Source organism: Spermophilus citellus (assembly GCF_964194105.1).
Source record: "Spermophilus citellus genome assembly, chromosome: 11".
NCBI classification, from domain to species: Eukaryota; Metazoa; Chordata; class Mammalia; order Rodentia; family Sciuridae; genus Spermophilus; species Spermophilus citellus.
Genome location: NC_138192.1, coordinates 62,211,880 through 62,224,523, shown reverse-complemented (window position 1 = coordinate 62,224,523; position 12,644 = coordinate 62,211,880). Strand labels below are relative to the sequence as shown.

Below are 12,644 nucleotides of genomic sequence, written 5' to 3'. Positions count from 1 at the left end.
TATGGGTGGTATTCCAAGAAATAAGTTTCAGAAGCAAAATAAGTCTAAGTTGGCAGTTTCAACTTGGGATTCTGTGTACTACTGTGAACTTTTCATGTAGATTTGAATGTAGGTTACTGCAGAGGTCAACACACTTTCTCTCTAAAGGGCTAGATAGTAAATATTTTAGGCTTTGCAAGCCATACGGACTCTGTCACAGCGATCAACTCTGCCATTTCAGTGTGAAAGCAGACATAGACTATGCGTAAAATGAACAAGTGTGCCTGTTCCAATAAAACTTTTATTTATAAAAACAGACTGTGGGCTGGATTTTGCCTGCTATTGGAATACTATCCAGTAATGTTTGGGGGCATTTTTCAGGTTTTAATATTTACTATAGGCCACCGTTCTTTGTAAATACACTAAGCTTGCTGTTTCTTATTTAGCAAAGTTTTTAGATATTCATAATGAATGATCAGTAAAGAATGTTTGGAAATTTTTTTTTTTCTTCTTTTGGGACAGGGTCTCACTATGTTGCCCAGGCTAGCCTCAAATTCCTGGGCTCGAGTGACCCTCCTGATTCAGCTTCCTGAGTAACTGGGCTACAGGCATGTGCCCCTGCACTTGGCTTGTTTTGGAAGTATTTCAGCAATAATATATTTTGGGGAATTCCCATTTCTTACCCCCCAAATCCAAAGATTAATAATTGTTGAGAATTTGGAAACTCCTAGAGTCAGGGAGCTGCTATACCTCATCTGTACTTTACCTCAATCAGTACTGGTCTTTCCCAGCTTCATGTGTCCCCAATCCCAACCTGTGATGTCCCCAGATTTATCAGTGTTTATGGCATCTGACATATTTTGTTTCCATTAGGAGTCAGGAATCTTGGAAACTGGCTGGTGATCCCATCACCTTTCTTTAGAATGACTAATAGATCCGGCCTGTTTCCCCACATAGACAGATGGTCTGCAGTCAGGATTAGTATTGAAGGATCCTCAACATTTACGTGCTTGGTTGTACCAATATTACTTTGGAGTCAGAACAAGAGAACATTTATAGTATCTTCATATAATTTGAGTTATTGCTGGGGTTGGTATGTTTTATGCTTTTTTTTTTTTTTTTATCATGATACTTTACCCCTTCAATTATCCTAAAGGATGGAAGGCAAGGAAGGGAATTCAGAATATTTGCTATGAGTGTCAGTTCAGTAGTTACAGTCAAGAGGCAGTTTAATTTGGTGGTAATTAGGAGCACAGAGTTTTGGAGTCAAAAAAATATGGGCTGATTTCGGGTTTTGCCACTAACTAAAAAAACTGTGACTCTTAATTAAAACTGTCTGAACATTGTTTTCTTATATAAAATGGGAATAGTACTTCCTTTCAGTTTCATTGTTAGATTAAGTCAGACAGTGCTAGTTATGTGGTTAGCTGGAATGAAGGGGCTCACTAAATGATTATAAGTAACTTTCAAAGATGAAGGTATTTATCTTGTTTCATGAAAAAGGAAACTGAAACTCATAGAGGTTAAATGATTTGTGAAGATCACATTTAGTACGTTTGAAAGTTTAGTTTGCTTCCTGAGTCCATGTTCTTGTACCATAATCCCACTTTATAAAAAAGTTTTGGGGGCTGGGAATGTGGCTCAGGAGGTAGCGCGCTCATCTGGCATGCGTGCGGCCCGGGTTCGATCCTCAGCACCACATACCAACAAAGATGTTGTGTCCGCCGAGAACTAAAAAATAAATATTAAAAATTCTCTTTCTCTCTCTCTCCTCTCTCACTCTCTCTTAAAAAAAAAAAAAGTTTTGCATAATTTTATTCCTTTGGTGGGCTAGTCCTGGGGATTGGGTTCTAGAGTGCGTTGCCACTGAGCTACACCTCTGTTCATTTCAATTTTTAATTTTGAGGCAGGGTCTCACTAAGTTGCCAAGGCTGGCCTTGAGTTTGTGATTCTCCTGCCTCGGCCTTCTTAATCCCTGGCATCACAGGGTGCACTACCATGCCCAGTCTTTCTTTCTTTCTTTCTTTTTTTTTTTTTTAAGTGTTGGAGATTGAACCCAGGGTCTTGCACGTGTTAGGTAAGCTCTCTTCCACTGAACAGTGTCTTGCTAAATTGCTAACACTTGTCTTGAACTTGAGATCATCTAGTCTCAGCTTCCCAAGTAGCTGGGATTACAGGACTGTATCACTATTTCTGGCTTGTTTATATTTTTCTCCTTGCTTTTAGTATTTTACTATGGTTTAGGAGGATTCCTTTTTTAAAAAAAGTTTTTATTGCTACATATTATACAGCATAGTGGTTTCATTGTGGCATATTTGTACATTCATATAACATAATTTGATCAATTTCACTCCCCAATACTCCCTCTACCCTTCCTCCCTTTAATCACTTCTTCTACCCTACTGGTTTTTTTTCGTTTTCATAAGATCTCACTTTTCCCTCATTGCATCCACATATGAGAGAAAAACGTGTGATACTTGTCTTTCAGAGTCTGGCCTATTTCACTTAATATCATGCTCTTCAGTTCCATCCATTTTATTTCAAATGACATATTTTTGTTTTTTATGATGAAATAAAACTCCATTTTGTATATTCACCACATTTTCTTTACCCCATATCCCACTTCTTAGAGTGATTTTTTGGTAGTGGTAATTCCAACCATGGTAATTCTGCACCACAGTTGGTTTGGATGATGGGACTGTGGGGACAGAGTGGAAAGGTGTGGGATGGTTCCAGCAAGGACAGGGATTTGCAATATATGGAAGCCACAATTTCTAGAAGCCAAGGATGCGGTTATTACTACAAAGTTGAGAAAATTTGTCCCTTTTTTTTTTTGGTGGTTGTTGTTGATTTGTTTCTGTTGCTCATCTGCTGTGTTGACTGCCGAGAACTTGATTGGGTATAAGTACTTTGTATGCTTGCCTGTTCCTCAGGTCCCATCGTCCCATCGTATTACAGCTTTTAGGAATCTGTGCAATTTTCTTTTGAACTGAACTAATGGAAAATGTACTATGATGTTAAATGTTCAAAATTGGAGCTAGAGAATTGGACTGACTTCTCTTTTCCCTTCCCTCATAGTCTCCCTCTACACCCTCAGAGGAATGTGCTTTTGACCTTTATGGGTCAAATTTTTATACAGCTTCACCAGCTGCCAATAATTAAAACTCCATAACCAAACAAATATGTTGGCTAAATTTTTGGAAAAAGCTTAGGTCAATGAAAGTCTAGTGCCAGGCTGCTGAAGTTTGTTATATAGATATGTATCTTATAGTACTGATTTTAATTAGTGCATGAGTTTTGAAAATTATTTTGTTTTCATTTTTTAAACTGCTCTTGGGATTTTGAACATAATTGCTTTCTACTACCTATGAGGTCTGCCAAACTTGCTGATTGACTTCAAAGGTATTTGTAGGGACATGGGTCCTAAGTAGACTATTTGGAGAGTATAAGTATTCAGAATTCATTCAGTATTTCAGCTCTTATTTTACTTTCTTTCATGTAATACATCACCAGTTTTGATATTTATCCATGGGTTAGTTGAGGTCTTAATACATTTTAAAACAAATGTTAAAAGAGGTGAAAGACCTCTATACTGAAAAATATAAAACTCTAAAGAAAGAAATTGAAGAATACCTTAGAAGATGGAAAGATCTCCCTTGTTCTTGGACAGGCAGAATTAATATTGTCAAAATGGCCATACTATCAAAAGTGCTATACAGATTTAATGCAGTTCCTCTTAAGGTTCCAATGATGTTCTTCATAGAAATAGAAAAAGCAGTCATGAAATTCATTTGGAAAGTAAGAGGCCCAGAATAGCCAAAGCAATCCTCAGTGAGAAAAATGAAGGAGGAGGCATCATAATACCAGACCTTAAATTATACTGCAGAGCTGTAGTAACAAAAAAGACATGATATTGGCACCATACAGACAAGACTAGTGGTACAGAGTAGAAGACACAGAGACAAACCCACAAACCCTAAAGAACAAAAATATGTCATTTGAAAGAAAATGGATGGAACTGCAGAGCATGATATTGAGTGAAATAGGCCAGACTCTGAAAGACAAGTATCACACGTTTTTTTCTCTGTTTTCATACTAGAAAAGGCACCATTAACATACATTGGAGAAAAGACACTCTTTTCAACAAATGGTGCTGGGAAAACTGGAAATCAATATGTAACAAAGTGAGATTATACTTTTATGTCTCACCCTGCACAAAACTCAACTCAAAGTGGATCAGAGACGTAGGCATTAGACCAGAGACCCAACACCTACTAGAAGAAAAAGTTGGCCCAAATCTCCATCTTGTTGGCTTAGGAATCAAATTCTTAAATAAGACTCTTAAAGCATAAGAAGTAAAATAAAAAATCATCAAATGGGATGGTATCAAAATGAAAAGCTTTTTCACAGCAAAGAAAGCAACCAAGAATGTGAATAGAGAAACTATAGAATAGCAGAAGATTTTTACTATATGTACCTCACTCACATAGAGCATTAATTTCCAGGATATTATATATCTAGGATATATAAAAAAAACTTAACAGGAAAAAAACCAAATAACTCAATCAATAAGTGGGCAAAGGAATTGAACAGACACGTCACAGAATAAAAAATATGAATGGTCAACAAATATATGAAAGAATATTTAATATCTCTAGCAATTAGAGAAATGCAAATTAAAATTACACTGAGATTTCATCTCATTCTAGTTGGAATGGCAATTATCAAGAATACAAGTAACAATCAATGCTAGTTAGGGTGTGGAGGAAAATGTATATTCATATATTGCTGGTGAGACTACAAATTGGTGCAACCACTCTTTAAATCAATATGGAGGCTCCTCAGAAAACTTGGAATGTAACCACCATTTGACCCAGTTATCCCACTTCTAGGTTTTTATCCCAAAGACTTAAAATCAGCATATTACAATGATGCAATCCCATCATAGCAGCTCAGTTCACAATAGCTAAGCTATGGAACCAACTTAGTTGTTCTTCAACAGATGAATGGATAAAGAAAATGTGGTACATATGCACAATGAAATATTACTCAGCCACAAAGAAGAATGAAATTATGGCATTTTCCAGTAACTGGATGGTATTGGAGACTATCTTGTTAAGTGATATAAGCCAGTTCTAGAAAAACCAAAGGCAAAATGTTCTTTCTGATATGCAGATGCCTGCTCACAAAATGTGTGTGTGTGTGAGGGGGGGGGGAGTGGAGGCACACCAGGTTGAATACGGGGGAGTGGGGGCAAGGGAGGAGGATGGGAATGGGAAAGAGAGTAGAATGAAGCAGTTGTAACTTTCCTGTGTTCATACATGAATACACAACCAGTGTAACACTAAATCATGTAGAACCACAAATTGGGAAATTGTACTCCATGTATGTATGATATGTCAAAATACATTCTACTGTCATGTATAAGTAAAAAGAATAAAAAATTAAAACAAAACTAAATTATATTTAGTTTTCAGATTTGATTTTTATACAATAACTCTTGAATACCAACTCTCTGCTAGGTACTATGAAGGAGGAATGAACAGAAGAATAATACATAATCTTCACCTAGCTTCAAATTGATTTTGAGATAAACCTAGTTCATGGCAGAGAACTGAGTGTCAGGTTGAGTCACATAGAATATGAATACCAGAAAATCAGAATGAGAAAGATCTGGAAAATATGTTTGAAGAAGGCTAAACAGAGGCAGGAGAACTGGAACACTGTCTTGAAGGATGGGAAGGAATTCTGTGCAGTGAAGATGAGGCTGGGGTAAAATTAAAAAGGGGGGTGCAGCTCAGTGGTGCACATTGGCCTAGCATGCTCAAGGCCTTGGGCTTAATCCCTAGCAGTCGGTGGGGTGGGGGGTGTAGTCATTCTCTCTTTTTTTTTTTTTTTAAGCAGAGAATCTGAAAAAATCAGAAAAATATACACTAGTGTTTAAAAAATTTTTTTGCTTCTCTAAATCTCCCAGTGATAAAGTGTGTGTGTGTGACTTTACACATAGTTGACCCTAGGCAGGAGAGCTAGTGACAATGGCCTACTCCTAAAACAAAGCTAGTTGTTGGCCAAGAGGAAACCACCCTTGGTGGGAAATCTACCAAGTTTCCCTGGCCCCATGATCTTGAAAAATACCAGTATTTCAACAGTTTGTTTGGAAACTCAAGGGTTTGTGGGTGCTGCTCAGCAGAAGAGTTTGTAAGGACGTCCACTTTAGGAATGGAGTTTTACTCTTTACCTTTGCTAAATGATGGATGAAAATGGCACATTTCTGGTTGACCTCTCTGCGAAGAGGCCTTTTTATTGTGTATTCTTTTTATTGTGTCTTTTACGTGTCTAGATTTTTTTTTTTTTCCCAATAGATGGAGAGTCTCAGTTTAAGGTGAAGCAAGGGATGTTTTGATACTATCTACAAAACTTTTCCCTTGAATTCCAGGGTGACTGGGAATATTTTCTTTTCCACATAATTACTTAGAGATGCTGTATTTTGGGTTTGCCTTCTGCTTAGATTTATTTCCATGAAAAAGTTTCTTGGCAAAAAATGTTCATTGAGGTTAAAAAAAAGAAAGAAAAAGGTGATGTTTTCCAAAACAAGTTAGGGTATTCAGCACTTTGTGTTTTTTAAGGATTTAAATAGGAAAGTTTGGGTTTAATAAAAATTTCCTCTTCCTTTGGCAAATGGTGATGTTTTTCAAGTCTTTCTAAAGGAAGAGGGAGCCTGGGTGGCTTTTTGTTTTTGGTTAGTTATCTGGAGGACCTCTTCCCTTCCACTCTGAGCTCCTTCCACACCATTGTTTTACAAGTCTTTGAACTAGATAGCGACTACTGAGAATGTTGCTTGAAATGGAACAAAACCAGATATTTCCAAGTTTCTCAAGAAATTGGTGACTTTGGTTTACCAGTGTCTCCAGGGAGGACTAGGGGTCTGGAAAGTGAAGACAACTTCTTTTCATTCTGTCCTTTGTAGCTTTTATTTCCATTTTTCTTATTTTGATTGACTCAGACAAGTGCACATAATAATTAGTATACATTGTCATTGTTTTTGTTTGATTTTTTTTTCCTTTTCTGTAATGGTCTTGAGCACGTGACATAGGGACTTCGAAGGAACTTGATTTTGAAATTTACTAACTTCTTAACTGGGTTTGTGTCATTTCTAAAAATGCTTGACATCAACACACTGCATATCCATGTTCTCAAACTTTTCCATTCATATTTCATTTGTAAGTCAGCTTTTGTTTTGTGATTCCAGTTGAAAAACTTGTCAAGTTGTGTACTTTTCTTTAGCCAGCACATTCACAACTACAGAATTTTCTTCTGCTCATCTACAAAATTTTCTTTCTTTCCCTCTGCAGCCCTGAGCGTTCCTGAGCATCGCATTGCCATAGGGAGACTGCTGGAGAGCTCCTAACTCCAGAGGACTCCAGGAGCACCTCCCAGGGAACACGGCCAGTGAAGCTCTAAAGGAGGGTGCTCTGCTTGAAGGACTGTGGGCAGATGTGACCAGGAGCCAGCTTTAAGGTAGCTGAGTCAGCTTTTCCTCGGACCTCTCCAAGCAGCGCAGCCAGAGCCAGAGCCGGCTATACAATCATTTCAACAGATCACCTCTTTTAATGCTCTTTGGCAGAGATCAGATTTACAGGGTAATTTCTTTGCCATAGATGATTATTTTGTTGCTTTATATGAATCCAATGTTAGAAAATTAGAGTCAGCCTACTAGTTTTTGTTCTTACATTGTCTGGATGGTAAGCTTTTGGGGTGATGGATCTGCACCGTTGGTCTTTAACTTTGGCTACGTTGTTCAAATAACCCCAACATTTCTCCTACATATAAAAATGTTTCTGCCATTCTTTTCACCATATAAGGCCACAATATTTACTTTTTTGTTCTAACCCTTATTTCTCTCTCTCTGGTAATGGGGTTTGAACTTAGGAGCACTCTATACTAAGCTTCATCCCCAGCCCTTATTTATTTATTTATTTTTAGACAGGGTCTTACTAATTTGCCCAGGCTGACCTTGAACTTGACATCCTCCTTCGTCCTGGTACACTGGGATTACAGGTGTGTACAACTGTGCCTAGGTGAACCTTTTTATGTAGACATTTTTTAACATATAAGTAAAATTTATTTATTAGTTATGTTTAAAAATTGATGAAATATGATTACACATTTTGTTTTACACCATACTTTTCCATTTGATATACTGTGGACTTTTTTCCTTTTAAGCAGAATTCAATTTCAGTGTAAGTAATGCCTATTTAGTATTCCTTACCTGGCTGTGATAATAATAATAACTAATGTTCTAGCCTATAACTTAAAGGAGGTGGGGGAGGGGAGGCCTTTCACATTAGGGAACAAACCAGTGTTGACACTGGACTTGGAGTCATTAACCACATGAGTTTATATTTTCTATGGCAGATGATGCGCTGCTTTAGGCTGTTGCTGATATATCAGTTGTGTCAAATTTTCATTTTCTAGAGGCTGTGTTGATATAGAAGCATAGTTGTTAGTTCTGGCTACCATCCTTTGAGCATTTTGAAGTACTTTCCTGCCCATGTAAGCTGGTGTGAGGTTGGATTAGTTTTAAGAGGAAGTCATGAGTAACGGGATGGCATTAAGAGATTGACTGTATTTTGTATATTTGTTTATTTGAGGGGAAGGAAGAAAAGATGAGGCTGTAGTTAATTGCTAACCCTGTGATTCTTAATTATGAAACAAGGTTAAATTTATTTAGCTCAGTTGTTTCCTAATGTGACTAACAGTGAGAATCACTAGAGAAGCTTTCAGATATCTAATAGTGGCAATGAATATTTGTATTTTTGTTATTGTGTAAAGTGTTTATTTTTAGAAAAGTAATGTAATCAGTGTAGACAAAATTTAAAAGACACAAGAGTGTGCAGTAAAAAGTAAGTCTCTCTTTTCCCTAAATACCCAGTTACCCTGGGAAACTGTTGTTATAATTTTCTTTCAGAGATTTCAGACCATGTATAATATATAAATATATATCCTACTATAAGTTACTCATTCTTTTTACACAGATTAAGAATATATAAAGTTTTGCATCTTTTTTTTTGCATTGGAATAATATTTTTTTTGGAAATTCTTCCCTATTAAAGCCACATTCATTTTCAGTGAATGCCAGATGTTCTCCTGTAAAGACATGCTATAATTTATTTAACCAGTTCCATATTGATTGACCTATAGATCATTTCCAGTATTTATTATCATGAACAGGGCTATAGAAAATAACTTCTTATATACATCATTTCAAACACGAGTCAAATGGACTCTGTAGGATCCATTTCTAGTAGAATTGCAGGGTCAAAGGGTACATACATTTTAATTTTGGTAGAAATTTATTGCCATTTTGCTTGTTCATACAGCTTGAAAGTTTAAGATTTCACCAGAAATGGATGAGAATGTCACTTCTTCATATCTTTGCCAATCACAGTATGATTACTAAACTGATAGTTTTTTTTTTTTTTTTTTTTGGCCAAATTACTGGGTTTAAAAGGTCAGTTTAGTGTAGCTTTTATTTCCATTTTTCTTATTTTGATTGACGTTGAGTATCTTTTTGTAAGTTTAAAAGACATTGTATTTCTAGATTTGTACCTTTTATTCTTATGTCTTTGTCTGTTTTCCCATTGGGTTATTGTTTTAGTGAGGTGTTTTTTTTTTTTTTTTTTTTTTTTTTTTTTTGCCACCATGGCCTTAAGACCTGTCAGGAACACTTTTACAGGAGGAAAACTTTATTTAGGGCTCATGGTTTCAGATAATAGATGGCTGACTCCATTGCTCTGTGACTAAGGTGAGGCAGAACATCATGGCAGAAGGGCATGGTGGAGGAAGGCAGCTCAGAACATGACACTCTGGAAGCAAAAAGAGCTCCACTTACCAGGTACAAAATATATACCTCAAAGTCATACCCCCAGTGACCTACCTACTCCAGCCACAAGGCCCTACCTGCCTACCTACTAACCAGTTAATCCATTCAAGTGGATTAATGTATGGATCAGTTCAAACCTTTCATAATCCTATCATTTCACTTCTAAACTTTCTTGTATTGTCTCACACATGAGTTTTTTTGGGGTACCACATATCCAAACTATAATAGTTTTTGATTTTTATTATCAGAATATTGACTTCTTATGAAAATATTGCTTTTTATTATCAGCTTATAGCTTCCTTTTTTCTCCTTGTGATTTGAACTATTTATATTTTTCCCCAGGTGGTCATTTGTATAAAGGCAAATAATTTTGATGTGCTGACTATTAAACATCTTAAATAGTTAAATTTGCCAATTTATTCACTCAACAAGTATTTATTAAATGCCTTTCTTTTTGTGTGTGTGTGTGTGTTAGGAACTTGTTCTAGGCACCTGACTATATAGTAAGAAAACAGACCCTAGCTCTTGCTCCTTGAAACTTCCATCCTGTTGGAGGAGATATTCAATAAAAGATGAACAAATAGATTTGTAGAAGTAAATATATAATCAGTCTTTTTGTGGTTTCAGACTTTTGTATCACAGTTCAAAGACCTTGTCCAGTTATAGACTTAAGAACCTATCTCCTGGTTCCTGGTCATGTGATGTGGTTCTTTTGTCAGATTTAAGTCTTTGATCTATCTGGAATGTTAGGTGTGATCCAACCTAATATTTTCCGAGGTGCCCTTTTAATTACAATAAAGCTAAGTTGCTGTAACCTAGGGACTGAAATATGTTGTGGTTCAAAGAACACAGAAGTCTATATTTTTTCCTCATTTAATAATTCTAGTCTGAGCAAAACAGATTATCAGGACAGTCCATATCTATTGGTCATCCTGAGATTCAGGTTCCTTCTGTCCTGTTGGTTTAGTAATCGCTCACTCTGGTTATCTTCATGCTCTTATCTGGGATAAGTGATGAGAAGTTACAGGCATCATTGAAGCTTATGTTAGTGAGAACTTACAGTCGGTGCAATCTAGCTGCAAAAGAGGCAGGGAATTGCTGTCTCTGGTGGTCACTGGATATCCAGAAAGAAGGGAAGAAAGAATTTTAGTAGAAAATTAGCAATCTCTGCCATATTGGTTAGCATTCCAATGCCCTTCTGCTGCTCTGTCACTATTAGTTCCCCTGTCTTGCCCTTGGGTCTCCAACACTGCTGTCCCATGGCTCTCAGTACTGGTGTTACCCAGTCTTACAGTTTTAACCAGTAGTTCCAACTTTTCTTTGAGAAAAGTTTCTATTGTAGTCCACTCCCTTCTTCCAAGAATAAAACCTGTTATTGGGATTTTGTATAGATAAACTTTGTTGGAGAGGGTTCAAACCTTTAAGATGTTAGTTTTTCTTATTTGGTGTTAGTGTTGTGTAATTATTTGGGGAAACACTTATTGAGACTCTTTTTTTTGTCTCCTCTGATCAATGAGACTTATATAATTGAAATAGATGAGAAGGAAGGAACAACTTATTGATGTTATGTTAAATACATGGTTTTTGATTCTGACTAGGAAACCAACATTTATTTCTCTCTTCTATTAAAAACCAACTTGGAATTTGAAAAACAATTTTCCTTAGTTTAAAGATAAGGAAGGGTTAATATTTCAGAAGTTTATTGCATAAACTGGAACATACAAATCGGGGCAAAGTTTTGTACATGCTGTATATGACACACAGTACTTATTGCTTTCTCAGTCTCTCTGTGTTACAGCACATATTTAGCTTTTGTCTTTGACTTTTAATTGAAAAATAAAACAAATTTACTCAAGCAGCAACATTAATTATTATTAAAGTGAAATTTTTGTGTGACCTCTATACAGTTCATGAAGTAGTATATTCTCTACAGTAATTGCTTTCTTGCCTTTCTTTATAGTTTTATCACCCAGGTGTTCACATTTAGCATTATAATTTATTTTTGCACATTTTTTAAAAATTTCTTATCAGGTTTCTCTCACCAGTTCTCTGTTTCTCCCAGTTTGTTGAAGGACTCAGACATTTGACTTTGTTTATTATTGGGTGGTTTTTGATGATTATATCCTCATGATTCAATTCAACTTGTTATCCTAATTTAAGTGGAAAATGGCATTTTAACATCAAAGTGTAGGTACCAGGGGTGCTCACTGCTACTAGATGGGTCAATATTTTGAAGTTCAATAATGAAGTGTGTATAGAAATTACTTAATGCTGATACTTCAAATTCAGATTAAAAGGTTTTTACTTAATCTTTTCTGTGTTGCATCTATATCTCCTTTATTCCACCTAGGGAATTCTGGTTCTCAAAAATAATAGGGAATGACCAGGCATGGTAGTGCATGCCTTTAATCCCAGTGATTCTAGAGGGTGAAACAGGAGGATCACAATTTCAAGACGAGCCTAGTCAACTTAGCATGATCCTGTCTCAGAACAAAAAATTAGAAGGACCTGTGAATGTAACTTAGTGGTTGAGTGTTTGACATGCATGTGTGTGCTCATGGCCCCAGGGTTCAAACTCCCCACTACTACCAAAAAGAATAAAAGAAAAGACCCCAGTTACTCATTTACTTTCACCCACATTGTATGCACAGTATTCTCAAAGATGTCACAGTACTGAGATACTACTTATGAGACCTGAAAGTGGATCTGAATGGTTTTATCTTTTTATACTATCCCAATCTTCTTTCCTTGGGGGAGGTTTTTATAGTTGGAAATTCACCAG

At 36.3% G+C, this 12,644-nt stretch overlaps 1 protein-coding gene across 4 annotated transcripts in view; it reads left to right on the top strand.

The window, feature by feature from the left end:
* Nucleotides 1-12,644, top strand: part of ACVR1 (activin A receptor type 1) — a 124,872-nt gene that overhangs the window by 46,301 nt on the left and 65,927 nt on the right. The window contains exons 2-3 of one of the 4 annotated variants that reach the window (XM_081260879.1): nucleotides 7,332-7,497; nucleotides 7,963-8,037. The gene's annotated coding sequence lies outside the window, so the exon portion shown is untranslated. Of the gene's footprint in view, nucleotides 1-7,331; nucleotides 7,620-7,962; nucleotides 8,038-12,644 lie in introns of all 4 variants that reach the window. The other 3 variants (XM_081260881.1, XM_081260882.1, XM_081260880.1) reach the window with 3 other exon arrangements.